This window comes from Narcine bancroftii, chromosome 4 (genome assembly GCF_036971445.1).
Source record: "Narcine bancroftii isolate sNarBan1 chromosome 4, sNarBan1.hap1, whole genome shotgun sequence".
In the NCBI taxonomy this organism is placed as follows: Eukaryota; Metazoa; Chordata; class Chondrichthyes; order Torpediniformes; family Narcinidae; genus Narcine; species Narcine bancroftii.
This window is the reverse complement of record NC_091472.1, coordinates 301,487,998-301,503,187: the sequence shown is the minus strand read 5'-3', so window position 1 is coordinate 301,503,187 and position 15,190 is coordinate 301,487,998.

Genomic DNA, 15,190 nt, shown 5'->3' with positions numbered 1-15,190 from the left:
TAAAAAGTACTTTGTATCATAAAACATTTAGGATATTCAAAAAGATACATGAAAGACACTTTACAAGTGCATGTTTGGCTTATTTTTGCTTTCCAAATTTAATCTTTCTAATGTTCCATCGCTAAAACGGCAGTCTTGGTATCCTCACTTCTTGAAGTGAGATTCAAATTCACGTTTCTTATTTACGTATAAAATCCTAACTAACTGAGCCAAAGGAAAATCTTCACTGTGCTTGATGTATTTATTCCAAGTTATACAGTTTATTTTTAATTAAGATAGGACCCCTAAGTGAAATAGGCTCCCTAGGTTATATACAGGATGCATATCACTGAAAAAACATCACTGGTCTATTCCACCCTGAGCTGCTGGATAAATAATGCACAAATAAAATCCATTGATGATAAAACCAGGGAATATGTCATTCTTTAAAGTCATAAGGAGTTACACAACATATGCTGATCATCATTATTCTCCATGTAGATGTAAAAACAAAATTTACTACAATCTGTCTGTACAGTCAGAAAGCATGAAAATCTTGAGTGTACTGAATGCTTGTATCATGGAAAGATAAATCCAAATATGGTTAATTCTATCAATCAACAGCAAAAAGAATCATGAAAAATAAACAACATTTCTTGTGATATTCAACTCCCTAAGAGAACAAAGTTGACCAATTCTAATATAGTTGTGTAAAACGTTTGAAACCAAATTTAAGATAAAAAAATATGATTTTGTCTATGTTAATTTATTTCAACAAAATTAATCCTGAAATGCAAACTTTATCTTTTGCTAAATGATGGTATCTTCCTGCAGTTACATTTCCACATAAAAATTTATATTGAAAGGTACTTTGGGATTTCAAACCTAGTCACCATGGCTTCTTACATTATTTCCCCGTCCATCCTATAATTACCATTATCTCACAAACTATCATCACTTGGCCTGCCACTGTCCTGCTGTGTTCATTTAATCGCTGAATGTTAAACCAGAGAAAAACAACTCAATTATGCTTACAGATATATAATAATCAGTTTAATTTATGAACATTGGATGTTATATTAAAACATACAATGTACAATGTAAAACTGAGGGTTAGCAGATCATTCCTTGATTTAAGAAACTCAAGAAATGAGAAAGAGAAATATAAAGATAAGGTTAATGTCATTGGAAGGGTACCAATCCTGGAGATTAATTCACAAAGAGAGAGTGGAAATCAGATGGAAAACATGAGACTTGGTCAAAGTCTCCCTTTCTTGGAAAGAATAACTTACCCAGATACCTAAAATATAAAACTTCAACCACAGCAAAAACTCCAGACACTGAAAATCTGACAGTTAGCACAACACTATTACAATCCCAGCGACCTGGGTTCAAATCTGGCACTGTCTGCAAGGAGTTTATACCTTCTCTCCATGACCGCGGTGGTTTCCTCTAGGTGCTCCGGTTTCCTCCCACCCTCCAAAAACGTACAGGCTTTGAAGGTTAATTGGTATATTTGGGTGACACAATCTCGTAGGCCAGAAGAGCCTGTTACCTTGCTGCATCTCAAAAAGAAAATGAGGAAAAAAAGCGGTAAGAGTGGAAAGAGAAGCAGTCAATATTTCAAATCTGCTATCCTTCTCCAGAACTGGGAAAGAGGATGGAAGGTGGGAGAAAAGGGGAGAGGGAGGGTACATGTGGAATAAAGGGAACATCTGTAATAGGTCCATTTGAAATGGCTTAATGGGTGTAATTACTAAACTCCTCAGTCTTGTGTAATATGTTGTTCATAGTAAGGAAGTATATACTACCTGGCAGGCTACACGCAGGATAAAAATAAAATCTGAACCAACGTACATAAAAACCAGAATAGGAATGCTGGAAAATATAAGTAGGTCAGGCAGCATCTGTTCAGAGAGAAACAGTTAACATTTCGGATGAGTTACTCTTCATCAGGCTTGAGGAAGAGCGTAATGAGAAATTAGAGCTCATGGTCATATACACAAGTATGATGTACACAGTAGCCAAACAAGTATCCAAGATTTAACAAATGGTGGCACTGATGGAGCTGTTGTAATGGCAGACCTGCCACTGATCTGAACCCATGGAGAGCGGGGAGCGGAGACACAGAGCTTCCCTGAAGGGTTTTACCACCCAGTCCCAATGCTGACAGCTCTGCAAATGGCCTGTTAAAGCATCCAAAGATTTCTATTAAAAATCCTGTGACCGCGGGACCTAGGCCCAAGATGACGGTGTTTGTGTAAGGCGGTAGCCGTGAGGGGTTGCAGACTGGCGCAGGGCACCAGTAACGGGAAGAACAGCCCACATTGAGAAGTAGAAGAGACAACCCCAAGGTCAGTGAGCACAGTGGCAGACCAGCGAGGGGCTCTGCGGCTGAAGAACACACAGAGGTGGTTAGCTGATGGCGACATGAGTGAGGAACCCACACACGGGCTGTGGGGTGCTGGTGACTCAAGGTCCTAGGACTCACACCAGGCAGCTGGAGACTGACTCATGAGAACCAGGCAACTAAACCAGGATTCAAGAGGTGCTGAAGGCAAGAAGGGCTCCCAAAGAACTCTGGGTGCTGAAGGCTTCCTCGTCGTGTCATAAGTTTAGATCTGGGCTGGGGCTACCGACGGCTTAAACTGGAGTGCAACATTAGAGGCTGCAGGAGTGCTGGAGGCAAATCCACGGACACTCGGTGACTCTGAGAGATTACTCTGTTTTGCTTCTCTTTCTCTGACTGCAAGGGGCGCCGGGCAATGCCAACAATCTGCCCACAATTTAGTGTAATGTGACACTTCCATTTTATTACATGACAATAAATTGTACCTGAAGAAAAACCAGCTACGATATGCCAAGAGAGAAAAAGAGGTAATAAATATAAAAGGATAGATCGATTAGGATTAGGGGAGTACAGGGAAGTTAAAGAGAAGTCAAAGGCTGTTGGAGAAAAGCTGCTCTTGAACTAAGAGTTGCAGGATTTCAGGCTGAACCTTCTGCCTGAAGATAGCAGTGAGAAGAGAGAAACAGGAACAACATGTCAGACTTCCCAAAGGGTTTTTGGCCCAAAATGTTGACTCTCCATGAATGCTGCCTGACATAGTGAGATCCTCCAGCATTCCCGTTTGTCAGCACCTGCAGACTTCTTATTGAACAGAAGAAACAGGTTCATCTAAATGGCAGTGAAATGAGGGTGGAACTCTGATAGAATGTAGCAGTGGAATCAGATTGAGCTGCAATGGCTGTGTAACATGTTAATTGAGTTTCTCCAGCATTGTATTTTTACTTCAATCAGAGAGTTTCATATTTTACTCCTAACACTTTAATTAATGTGGTTTTGGTATGTCTCACGAGCAACAAATTACATAGCCATTGCAACCAACAAGTATCTGTTGCCTGGTAGAGGTAGGAAATTTGAGCAAAATTGTGGAATGTCATTAAAGAGGTGTGAAGGGCATATAAAAGGCTTTCTTTAACAATTGTGGAGTGTTGGAAGGTTTAAACGTCAAATTAATCAAAGTGCAACAAACCCCATGATATTTTGGCTTGGAAATTAGATCACATTCCATAATATTAAGTTTTTGTTATTTCTCTGATCCATCTTCCATGAAAAAAGAAATAAAATTGAAAACCAGGAAGCTCATTGTGAACACCAGTAAATTTAAGATTTTCATTCTGGATATTTCTTGTACATTGCAGATTTACCTCATGGACGTAGCCACACTCAAGGCAACAAACATCAAAACATTATGACAGGCTCAGAGGACCCCAAATCCCAGCAGCAATAGAAATTCACCAAGACAAATGGTCACTTAAACAATAGCTGCTTTTAATTATCTTTAAACATGAAAACAGGATCAAACTCTAACTTATTACTATTAACTTTAACTAACTTAATCCCCTTCTAATTCTAAGTGCACGTGTATGTAATGTGTGTATAAGTCAGAAAAGTTCTTTGATTCACAGACCAATCTCACTTCTCACTCCTCCAAGTTCACCAGTATCAGGCAATTCTTAGACTGTGCACAGAATTTAACATTTGTGAATTTCACCAGGCTTTGGTGCTTGAAAGGTAAATGGTTACCACTCAGGAAGGTCCTTGTCGGTTTTCAGAGAAAGATTTGTTGCTCGTTGGACACAAAATAATTCCTTCCGATCAGCCACTTCAATGACTTCCTGAAGAAACTTGGCCCATCAGGGTTTTCCAGATGATAACATCTTTCTTTCAGGTCACCACAGAATTCCTTTTTGTTTCCCTTATTTTAAATGAAACATTATACACCCAGCCATCATCTCTTGTATGGACCACAAGGGCTTTGAACAGGCTGAACTAAGAATTCACAACCCATCTTCAAAATAGGGTTTTCCACAAGCTTGCCAGCTTGTCCTGTTCCAGTCCCAGCTGCTGCTCCTGAACTGTAGAAATGTAGAACTGAATTTTCTCTGTCTCTCTGTCTGTCTGTCTGTCTGTCTGTCTGTCTGTCTGTCTGTCTGTCTGTCTCTCTCTCTCTCTCTCTCTCTCTCCCTCTCTGTCTCTCTCTCTCTCTCTCTCTCTCTCTCCCCAGATAAAACCACATGACCGTCTTAGAAAAGCAAACTGCATTCAGACAGATTGTGGCACCAGACCCAATTTTCTGAGTTCATTCATCGCTTGCTTTCCAAAACAATAATCCATTACTCCACAGCATGTCCACTTAACACCTACTTGTGATATCTCTATAGGCATTCTTCAAAGTTTTTGCAAAGGCACTCGGAGCCTGGACTGGAGCTCTGGCATTTTAAATGAGATCTGTGTTGTGAAGTGTTTGTTTGTGATTTACACTAAAAAGCTCACCACAATATATCCCAAAGAAAAGGTACAAGGACTGCCTAAAGAAATCTCTTGGTGCCTGCCACATTGACCACCGCCAATGGGCTGATAACGCCTCAAACCGTGCATCTTGGCGCCTCACAGTTTGGCGGGCAGCAACCTCCTTTGAAGAAGACCGCAGAGCCCACCTCACTGACAAAAGGCAAAGGAGGAAAAACTCAACACCCAACCCCAACCCACCAATTTTCCCCTGCAGCCGCTGCAACCGTGTCTGCCTGTCCCGCATCGGACTTGTCAGCCACAAACGAGCCTGCAGCTGACGTGGACATTTACCCCCTCCATAAATCTTCGTCCGCGAAGCCAAGCCAAAGAAGAAGAAGATATGCAATATAAAATATAACGTATTCTGACACAAAATCACTTTCAAAATTCTCAAAGAAATAGATTTCTGCAGCATCTGTGAGGTATGTATCGACGTAACTTCAAGAAAACCTGTTTCTGCACTTTCCAAGTTAGTTGGCTACCCGGCTCAGGGACATCCTCCTTCAGGTGGCCACCAACCCAGCTTTCTTTCAGGCACGTGCTCAAGATGCTGACTCAGTACCTCCCCATCTTCCTCTTACCAAGTTTGTGCATTTTATTTCTGCTGATTATATTCCTATTCCACCTAAATGGAAATACTTGATGTTTCCCTGTCAGAAACATGTGTAGACTTTCCCCAACTATAGTATCTTGCTCCGTTTTCCTCAAAGATTGAAATCAGGAAGTTCAAGTTGCAGGAAATCTGTCATTTTCATTCTGGATAATTTTCTGTATATGATGGATTTACATGGATGACATAGCCAAATGCAGAGGATTCAATAGGTACCAAAGTGTGTCAAGCATTAATAATTTTCAACTCAGTTACTTTAATGAATCAGAAATGTGATTTGAATGTCTCATTTGAACTTCCAACTTCCAGGAGCCTTCACCTTCCAGCTGAAACAGCTCATCCTAGAACAAGCATTCACTCACAAGCTGAACGGCCTCCTGTGCCCCACGGTTCTATGAACAGGACATTTATTTTTATCAGAATCATCATTTTGAAGATGAATTAAATCACTAAAGAATACAAATGGAGTTGTCTTTGTTAATCTAAAAGTTAATTACAATTATGACAACTTTTATCATTAACACAAGTAGCTGCCAATTGCATTTCAGAGGAGCATTAACAAACATACGGCTGTTCCCCTACTTACGATGGTCCGACATGATTTTTCAAAGTCACGATGGTAAAGTGGGATCAGTGTGGGGACCGATACAGCACTGCCGGCAGAGAGCGGGGCAGTGGAATCACTGTTGGGAACTGGTAAAGGGCCATGGGGAGAGAGCGGGGCAGTGGAATCAGTGTGGGGAACTGGTAAAGTGCCACGGGGAGAGAGCGGGGCAGTGGGATCAGTGTTGGGAACTGGTAAAGGGCCATGGGGAGAGAGCGGGGCAGTGGGATCACTGTCGGGAGAGAGCGGGGCAGTGGGATCAGTGTGGGAAACTGGTAAAAGGCCATGGGGAGAGAGCGGGGCAGTGGGATCATTGTCGGGAGAGAGCGGGGCAGTGGAATCAGTGTTAGGAACTGGTAAAGGGCCACGGGGAGAGAGCGGGGCAGTGGGATCATTGTCGGGAGAGAGCGGGGCAGTGGAATCAGTGTTAGGAACTGGTAAAGGGCCACGGGGAGAGAGCGGGGCAGTGGGATCAGTGTTGGGAACTGGTAAAGGGCCATGGGGAGAGAGCGGGGCAGTGGGATCACTGTCGGGAGAGAGCGGGGCAGTGGGATCAGTGTTGGGAACTGGTAAAGGGCCATGGAGAGAGAGCGGGGCAGTGGAATCAGTGTGGGGACTGATACAGCATTGTCAGGAGAGAGCAGGGCAGTGGGATAAGTGTTGGGAACTGGTAAAGGGCCATGGGGAGAGAGCAGGGCAGTGGGATCATTGTCGGGAGAGAGCGGGGCAGTGGAATCAGTGTTGGGAACTGGTAAAGGGCCACGGGGAGAGAGCAGGGCAGTGGGATCAGTGTTGGGAACTGGTAAAGGGCCATGGGGAGAGAGCGGGGCAGTGGGATCACTGTCGGGAGAGAGCGGGGCAGTGGGATCAGTGTGGGGAACTGGTAAAGGGCCATGGGGAGAGAGCGGGGCAGTGGGATCAGTGTTGGGAACTGGTAAAGGGCCATGGGGAGAGAGCGGGGCAGTGGGATCACTGTCGGGAGAGAGCGGGGCAGTGGGATAAGTGTTGGGAACTGGTAAAGGGCCATGGGGAGAGAGCAGGGCAGTGGGATCACTGTCGGGAGAGAGCGGGGCAGTGGGATCACTGTCGGGAGAGAGCGGGGCAGTGGGATAAGTGTTGGGAACTGGTAAAGGGCCATGGGGAGAGAGCAGGGCAGTGGGATCACTGTTGGGAGAGAGCAGGGCAGTGGGATCAGTGTCGGGACTGATACAGTGCTGTCGGTGTTATACAAGGAATACCTGTATTCTTTTTTGACTTACGATATTGATGATGGGTTTGCTGGAAATTAATTCCATCGTAAGTTGAGGAACACCTACATTACACTACATTAGGGCAGACCAAAATCTGGATTAAGATGTTACGAATTAAATAAATTATCCAAAGGTTTTTGTATAATCTGTGTCTCTTTGTGTTGCTACTTGCACGGGTAAATAAACCTAACGGAAAAAGGTAGCCACTTTCGATTGGACAGTATTGTCCGGTCCTTTGAGATGGGGAATGACATCCATCAACTTTTTGGGTCCTTGAGTAAATGAGGAACCAAATTTAGTGAAGGGGGTAAGCTGCTGCTTGGGGAGCAAGACTGATATTCCTGGTTAGTCCTTTCTCCTTCCTCATTGAAGAGATTTAGCATTGTTTGCAGGGTCTTCTTGCAGAGGAAGCTATCACGTAGTTGTCTACACACTATCATTGGTGGTGGGGTTTTTGACTGGAAGTGAATCAAATAAAAGACTTTCCTCTTCAGTCAATAATGGACGCTTATGCTGGGAGGTGGATCATCTTGGATGAGGTGGACTTTAACTGTTGTGCAGCCGGTGAGCAGGTAAGAACCATCACAAAGCCTTGTTTAACCCAAATCCCAGATCTTCACTTAGGACAGTGGCAGCCATTTGTTATGTAGGTAGGGCAGCATGGAGTCAACCTCAGCAGGCAATCCATACACTAGAGGCACACATGATTAAAAATATTAAATGTGCTGGTCAGGATAATGAAGGCATTGATTGATTTTGTTCCTGGCATTTATGTTGGATGTTCCTGACATAAAGAAAGTCCCACTTGATTTCTGACAGGATCTTTTCAGAGACCCGACAAAGTCTAAGGAGAATGAGGGTCAGGATCTTACCTGTGATCAGCAGGAGGGAAATCCCCTTGCATTTCCTGCACATCCTTTTAAATTCTCATGATGGCCACTTTCTTGAGATCACTGGGAATGCTACTTTCTTACCAGAGGCAGTGAGTAAACTTCATGAATCATGACTTGAGCTGGCAGCCTCCGGCATGAAAAATCTTTAAGGTGTATCACCTAACCCGGAGATGCTATTGTTTTTTGTCTATTGGACAAACCATTTCAGTTCCTCAGTGTTTAATGAAGTGACAAGGAAATCCTCCACAGGGTGTTGCTGCTTGGCTTGAAAGGTCTTCTAATAGGCTGCGATCATGGCAGTGAAGGAGTTCAATATGCTCCTTCCAGCATTGACAAAGGGTATTGTTTTTAATTTAGAGCAGAGAGCTGACCAGTGATCCAAAGGAGTTTCTGATGGAGCGGGAACAAAGTCTGACTGGTAACCTGAAGGTTATGTACAATGCATTAGCCAATGTAATCATAGACAATGCAGACCATCTCTCCCGAGCTATTCCTCATGTATCACTGGACTTCAGCTTTCATATTGTGCAATGCGACCATCTTTTGCCGGGTTCATGGATGGCTCTGCATTGCAACAAAGACAACTCACTTCAGCTCAACAAAGACATAAATCTACAGTAAATACCACCAGTGTTCAATCAATCCTGGTTTCATTGTCTCATGGACTCAATCATTTAGATACGGGCATTTCGGACAAGAGATTTAAAATACTACCAGTCTACCTTGGATACTATCAGATGTGGGGCTCATTCCTGAGCACTGTACCATTGTCCTGAATTTTTAGGATGCAATGTTTATCCGGCCCCAGGTTCATTCTGAGTCTTCTGACATCTAGGCATCAGACAGAAGTTCATCATCAAGCCATGGTGGGCCATCCAACTGTCTGTAGGTCATATCAGTGTCGTTTTGCTTTGGGTGTCACCACATAGTCTTGAACAGGTCTTTCCAGCATGATTAGGCTATTCTGGGCACACCAGGTCAATAGAAAGTTGCAGTTAGATTTGGCTTCTTCGTGGCAACCATTGTGGTCAATTGTTCCATTCCAGGTTTTGTGGTCACGTCCATTCCATGAGTGAAGTCACCCAGGAGAATGCCTTGCTGTCGTTGGGGATGTGGGTAAGGCAATGTCAAGTACAGCTTGGAACCATTTCTTTCCCCCATAACAGAACTTATTAATGAAAGTGGCATATTGGTTTTGAATAAAATGCAGGCAGATTGATCATTGTATTTGGGCAACGTGGACTTGAGGGCCAGAAGGGCCTCTTACCTGCTGAACCACTAAATTCTTTTTTTTTTAAATTGTGATCAACCTTTCAATGACACTCACAAGAGTTCAGAGAGAATGAGAGCCATCTTGTGCCTGATGCTGAAGTAGGCTCCATGCAGGTTCTCATATTTCCATTCAACATAAAAGGAAGCCATTTAGCCCATTAAATGTGTGCTAGCTCTCAACCTTATTCCCTCAGATTTCCTTGCAACCTATTCTTTCTCACATGGTCATTCACTCTGCCCACCCACTGATTCTTCTACCACCGCTCATCCATGGTAGAAGCAAATTAACCGACCAAATAGCATGTCTTTGGAATGTGGGAGGAAACACACATGGTCCCAGAGAGAATATGCAACCTTTACACAGATAACACCAGAGGCCATGATTAAATCTGGGTCGCTGGATCTGTGAGGCCAGCAGCAATATCTGCTGTGATGCTGTAACCTTCAGTCTTTTGTACTTGTGTGACATCAGGCTTCCCACAGACCTATTCTCAATGTCCATGAGACCTGGCCTAAGAGAAGGAAATCATGGCACCATTATCAGTTCTCTGCTTGTTCTGTGCTCATCCTGTCCTGACTGAAGCTGCTGTGTGCTTTAAGTACTTGATGCATACTGCTACCTATTCTAAAGGTAAAGGTTCCAATATTGTCACCTAACACTACATTTAGAATGGAACATACATGAAATTCTTTAACTCTTGTCTACTGTAAGGCAGACAATCGCCACTTTGTCCAGCACCCTTCACGGAAACCTACAGCACCTGGTGTTCCAAGGTGGTCTCCCCTCCAAATAATGACCAGGCCTGAGCCTGCTTAGCTTCTGAGATCAGACAATCTCAGGCATATTCAGGTTGTACAATGTACTCCATCAAACTTTCAAACCACCTTCTGTTCTCAGATTTCATATTTATTGTCAGAGTACATACATGAAATCACATCCAACTCTGAAATTCTTTTTCTGCGGGCGAGGCAGAATTGCCACTAATTGGTAGTGCAAAACAAAACTATACAGCATATACATGTAAACACATAAAACACTGTAAACAGTTAACAAATGTAAACAAACCAACTGTGCAATACAGAGAGAATTTTTAAAAATCAGTAAAGTGCACAAGTAAGAATCCTTCAATGAGCCCTGATCGAGTTTGTTGTTGAGGAGTCCAATGGTGGAGGGGTAGCAGCTGTTCCTGAACCTACTGGTGCGAGTCTTGTTTCACCTTACCTCTTTCCTGATAGCAGCAGCGAGAACAGAGTGTGTACTGGGTGATGTGGATCCTTGCTGATTGCTGAGACAGCAGTGTTCCCTTTAGATGTTCTTGATAGTGGGGAGGGTTTGCCTATGATGTCCTTGGCTGTGTGCACAACTTTTTGCAGGGCTTTATACTCAGGGTTATTTAGGTCCCCATACCAGACCATGATGCAGCCGGTCAGCACACTTTCCACCACACATCTGTAGAAATTTGCCAGGATTTCTGGTATCATAGAAAACCCCCGCAAACTCCTGAGGAAGTAGAGGTGCTGACATGCTTTCTTCACAATGCCTTTAGTGTGTTCAGTCCAGGAAATATCTTCTGAGATAGTGACTCCCAAGAACTTAAATTTGCTCACCATCTCCACTTCTGATCCCCCAGTGATCACTGGATTGTATACCTTTGGCTTTTCCTTCCTGAAGTTGTGGAAGAATAGTTTATACCTCAATGCTAAAGCTTTTGTTTTTAACATTTAGAAACAGACAAGATGCTGACAAACCTTTAGTGTGTCATAGATGGCTAAAAACAGTTAGACAGCTGCAAATATGACCTTGTAACATGTTGTGAAAAATGTGCTTTACAAGGACAGATAAGAAGATGGTTTGCACAAGCGCAATTAGAGGTTAAGATAAAGCTAGCATAAACTTCATTAATATTGTATTTTTCAAGGCAATGCTAGACCATAACACATTCTATTTTGCTTGTGAAAAACAATTACCAAAAAGCCAAGCTTCAAGGTGGGGAAACTAATTTTTTTTTAAAATATAGAATGATGTAATATTAAGAGTTAGGGTCATTTTGCAAACATTGGTTGATCACCATTGTTGAAAAAACCGTAAAATGGCAGAGGGATATAGACAGTTTGGGAGACTGGGCAAAAATATGGCAGATGAAGTACAATGTTGAGAAGTGTTCAGTTCTACATTTTGGCAGTGCAAGTAAACAGACAGAGAACCATTTGGACGGGGAGAAAATTCAAACTTCAGACATGCAAAGGGACCTGGGTGTCCTCATGCAGAGAAACCTAAAAGTTAACGCCCAGGTGGGATTGGTAGTGAAGAAGGCGAATACTATGCTAGCATTCATTTCAAGAGGTATAGGACATAAGAATAGAGAGGTGTTAATGGGCCACTGGTGAGACCCCCATCTAGAGTACTGTGTATAGTTTTGGGCCCCCATCTTAGAAATAATGTGATGTTGTTGGAGAGGGTGCAGAGGAAATTTACTAGGATGATTCCTGGAATGCAGGGGCTGGTGTATGGGGAGTGTTTGACAGCTCTTGGGTTGTATTCGTTGGAGTATAGGAGAATGGGGGGAGAATCTCAGAGACATTTTGAATATTGAAAGGTTTTGATAGAGTGAATGTGGATAAGATGTTTCCCTTGATGGATGAATCGAGGACAAGAGGTCATAGTCTTAAAATTAGAGGTTGTCCAATTAGAACAGAGAGGAAGAAGAACTTCTTTAGTCAGAGGGTCGTGGATTTGTGGAACTCACTGCCGCACAAGGCCAGATCACTGGGAATATTTAAGCAGGAAATGGATAAATATCTCATTAGTAAGGGTATCAAGGGATATGGCAAAAAGGCTGGAAATTGGAACTAGACGTGAGCATAATTCAGCTTAGTGTCGAGTCATGGAACAGACTCGATGGGCCTAATGGCCTGCTTCTGGTCCTTTAACTTGTGAACGTGAATTTGTGAAATTGTATAAATATAGAAGCACACCTCTGTATTTTTGACGTGAGAGCTGAAACTTTAGAAAGATGTCTGCTTGAGACATCTCCTGATAATTAGCCTCATTTCCCATAAACAAATTGATCATTTATAATAAAAATCTGTATGCTTTGAAGAGATTTTTTTGCTGTGTGTTCTTCTGGAGACTCATTTCTTTTCAGATGAGTGGGCTGACTTCCACATTGGCATAGTTGGCAGGATCTCTCAGAAACTATTGATACGGATGAAATAAGTGACAGCAGTGAGACTGGGATGTCAGACAGAGTTGACAGTGCATCTCTGGGCCCCTTGAGCCTGGACTCCATCACCCACACCCTGGAACACTGTGGTCTTTCTTCCAAAGATGATCTGGTTCCCTGCCAAGATCCACAAAAGAACCAAGAGAAATAAAGTGTACAGGTCAGTGGAGAAATAAGGTTTCAGGTTACCTAACTGCAGTGATAAGGTTATATTGTTTGCCTGAGGATAAAATGAATTTGACCATTTGACCAGAGAGGCCCAAACAAAAGGTTTAATTTGTGAAACAGGCAGGAGAAAAGATATGGGACAGCAAATGGATAAGGCAGATGGAACTGCCTGGTACAGCAAATTAAGTTATTTGTGTCCAAAGTATGATAAAGATTGAGGGAAGAAATTTAAATTGGACAATGAGTTGCACAACTCAGTAAAAAAAAGGGTAGGAACTGAGCAGAAGGCCAGAAAAGGGTTGGCCAGGTAAATATATGATAGAGTTAAAAAGGTAACAATATATTAGAAAAGGAACTGGTCCATGTCTAGCTTACCAGAACTGTTCCAAAATGACACGGAGCAGGAGGAAGAATTTAATACACGAGTAACACAGCCGAGGCAGAACAAGTAAAGTTAAAAGAGATTGGCAGTTCCCGCCCTGTCTGTGCAGTATATTTTTTTAAAGACTGAAATTAAACTCTTTTCCAGGATGTAACAGAAACTTACCAGCTAAGTAATTTGGATGAGCAGATATTAAATTAGAAGGTGCTAATCAATTGTGATCAATTGATATTAAATTGAGGTGCTTCATTTTGGAAAGAATAATCAAAGCAAGACATATGTGGTAAATGGGAGGGCATTGAAGAATGCAGTGGAGCAGAAAGATCTAGGAATAACGGTGCATTGTACCCTGAAGGTAGGAGCGCATGTGGATAGGGTGGTGAAGAAGTCCTTTAGTATGCTTGCCTATATAAATCAATGCATAGAATATAGGAGTTGGGAAGTAATGATGAAACTGTACAAGGCATTGGTGAGGCCAAATTTAGAGTACTGTGTGCAGTTCTGCTCACCGATTTATAGGAAGGATATTAACAAAATAGAGAGAGTGCAGAGAAGATTTACAAAAATGTTGCCTGGGTGTGATAGTACAGATTCTATCACCAATGTGTATATGTACAGATTGTAGTGTAGGATGACTGTGATTGGCTGAGAGTGTAGCCACACCTACTGGCAGGTCTTAAAGGATTGCTCCTAGCCAGACCAGGTCATTCTGGACTGGTCGACCTACTTGTGATATGCTCCAGTCTTTTAGTTAATAAAAGCCTTGGTTTGGATCAACATGTCTTTGGTTCTTTCGACGCGCTCTACACTGGGTTTCAGCATCTGGAATACAAGGAAAGATTGAGCAAATTAGGTCTTTATTCCTTGGAACGTAGGAGGCTGAGAGGGGATTTGATAGAGGTGTTTAAGATAATGGATTGATAAAGTTGATGTGGAAAGGCTTTTCCCATTAAGAGAAGGAGAGATGGATACAAGAGGTCATGGGTTGAGTTGACGGGCAAAGGTTGAGGAGTAACATGAGAGTGGTTACTGTGCGGAATGGGCTTCCGGGAAAGGTGGTGGAGGCAGGGTCAATTTTGTCATTTAAGAAAGAGTTGGATAAGTATATGGATGGGAGTGGGATGGAGGGATATGGGCAGGGTGCTGGTAGGTGGGATTAGAGGAGGGTACTTCGATCAGTACAGACTAGAAGGGCCTGTTTCCATGTTATATGGTTTATATGGTTTAATATTGAAATAAAAACTAAATGCAATGTTTAAAAATCACAAATGGCTAAAATTTAAATAAGGAACAGACCAGCACCAACTATAGAATGTGAAACTGATTTAGCATTTAAGATTAAAGAGATGATATTTACTATTAAAATGGTAGCACATTCTCCTGCCCACACCCCCACTTCAGAGAAAGAGAGAGATTTTTTTCTGTTGCCTAAGTGACTGACTTAACCCTTTGTTCTGCTAATCTGTGTGTGTATTCTAAGACCACTGTTAAGCCCAGTCCTTCCAGCAGTTTCAAAACAGCATTGAGCCCACGTTAAATGTTCTACTTGAAACTTTTCAAAGATAAAGCACGTCATGGACCAAATGAAGCCAATAATCAGTAGACCTTTAAATATATGCAGAATATATTTTCAGTATTGTAAAACAAATCGATTTATCAAGTGCCCATTTTTTTTCTCGCTTCTGAAACTTTCATACATTGAGTCAACATGTTAGAAGGGAAACACCATTGCCTAATTATCAGTCTTTCCCTTGTGCAACTGTTTCTTTTCCCTTTAAATCACAGGAACAGGTAAGTGTAGGTAAAGGATGCAGAAAACAAAAACTGAGAAGTCCTGCAGGCTAATGTGAGAAGGAAGAAATCAGGTGCCAAACGGTTAACAAACAGAAGGTGAAAGAAGAAAGGCACAGTAACGCCATTCTTGCAGAATGATGAGAATGAGGAATCAAA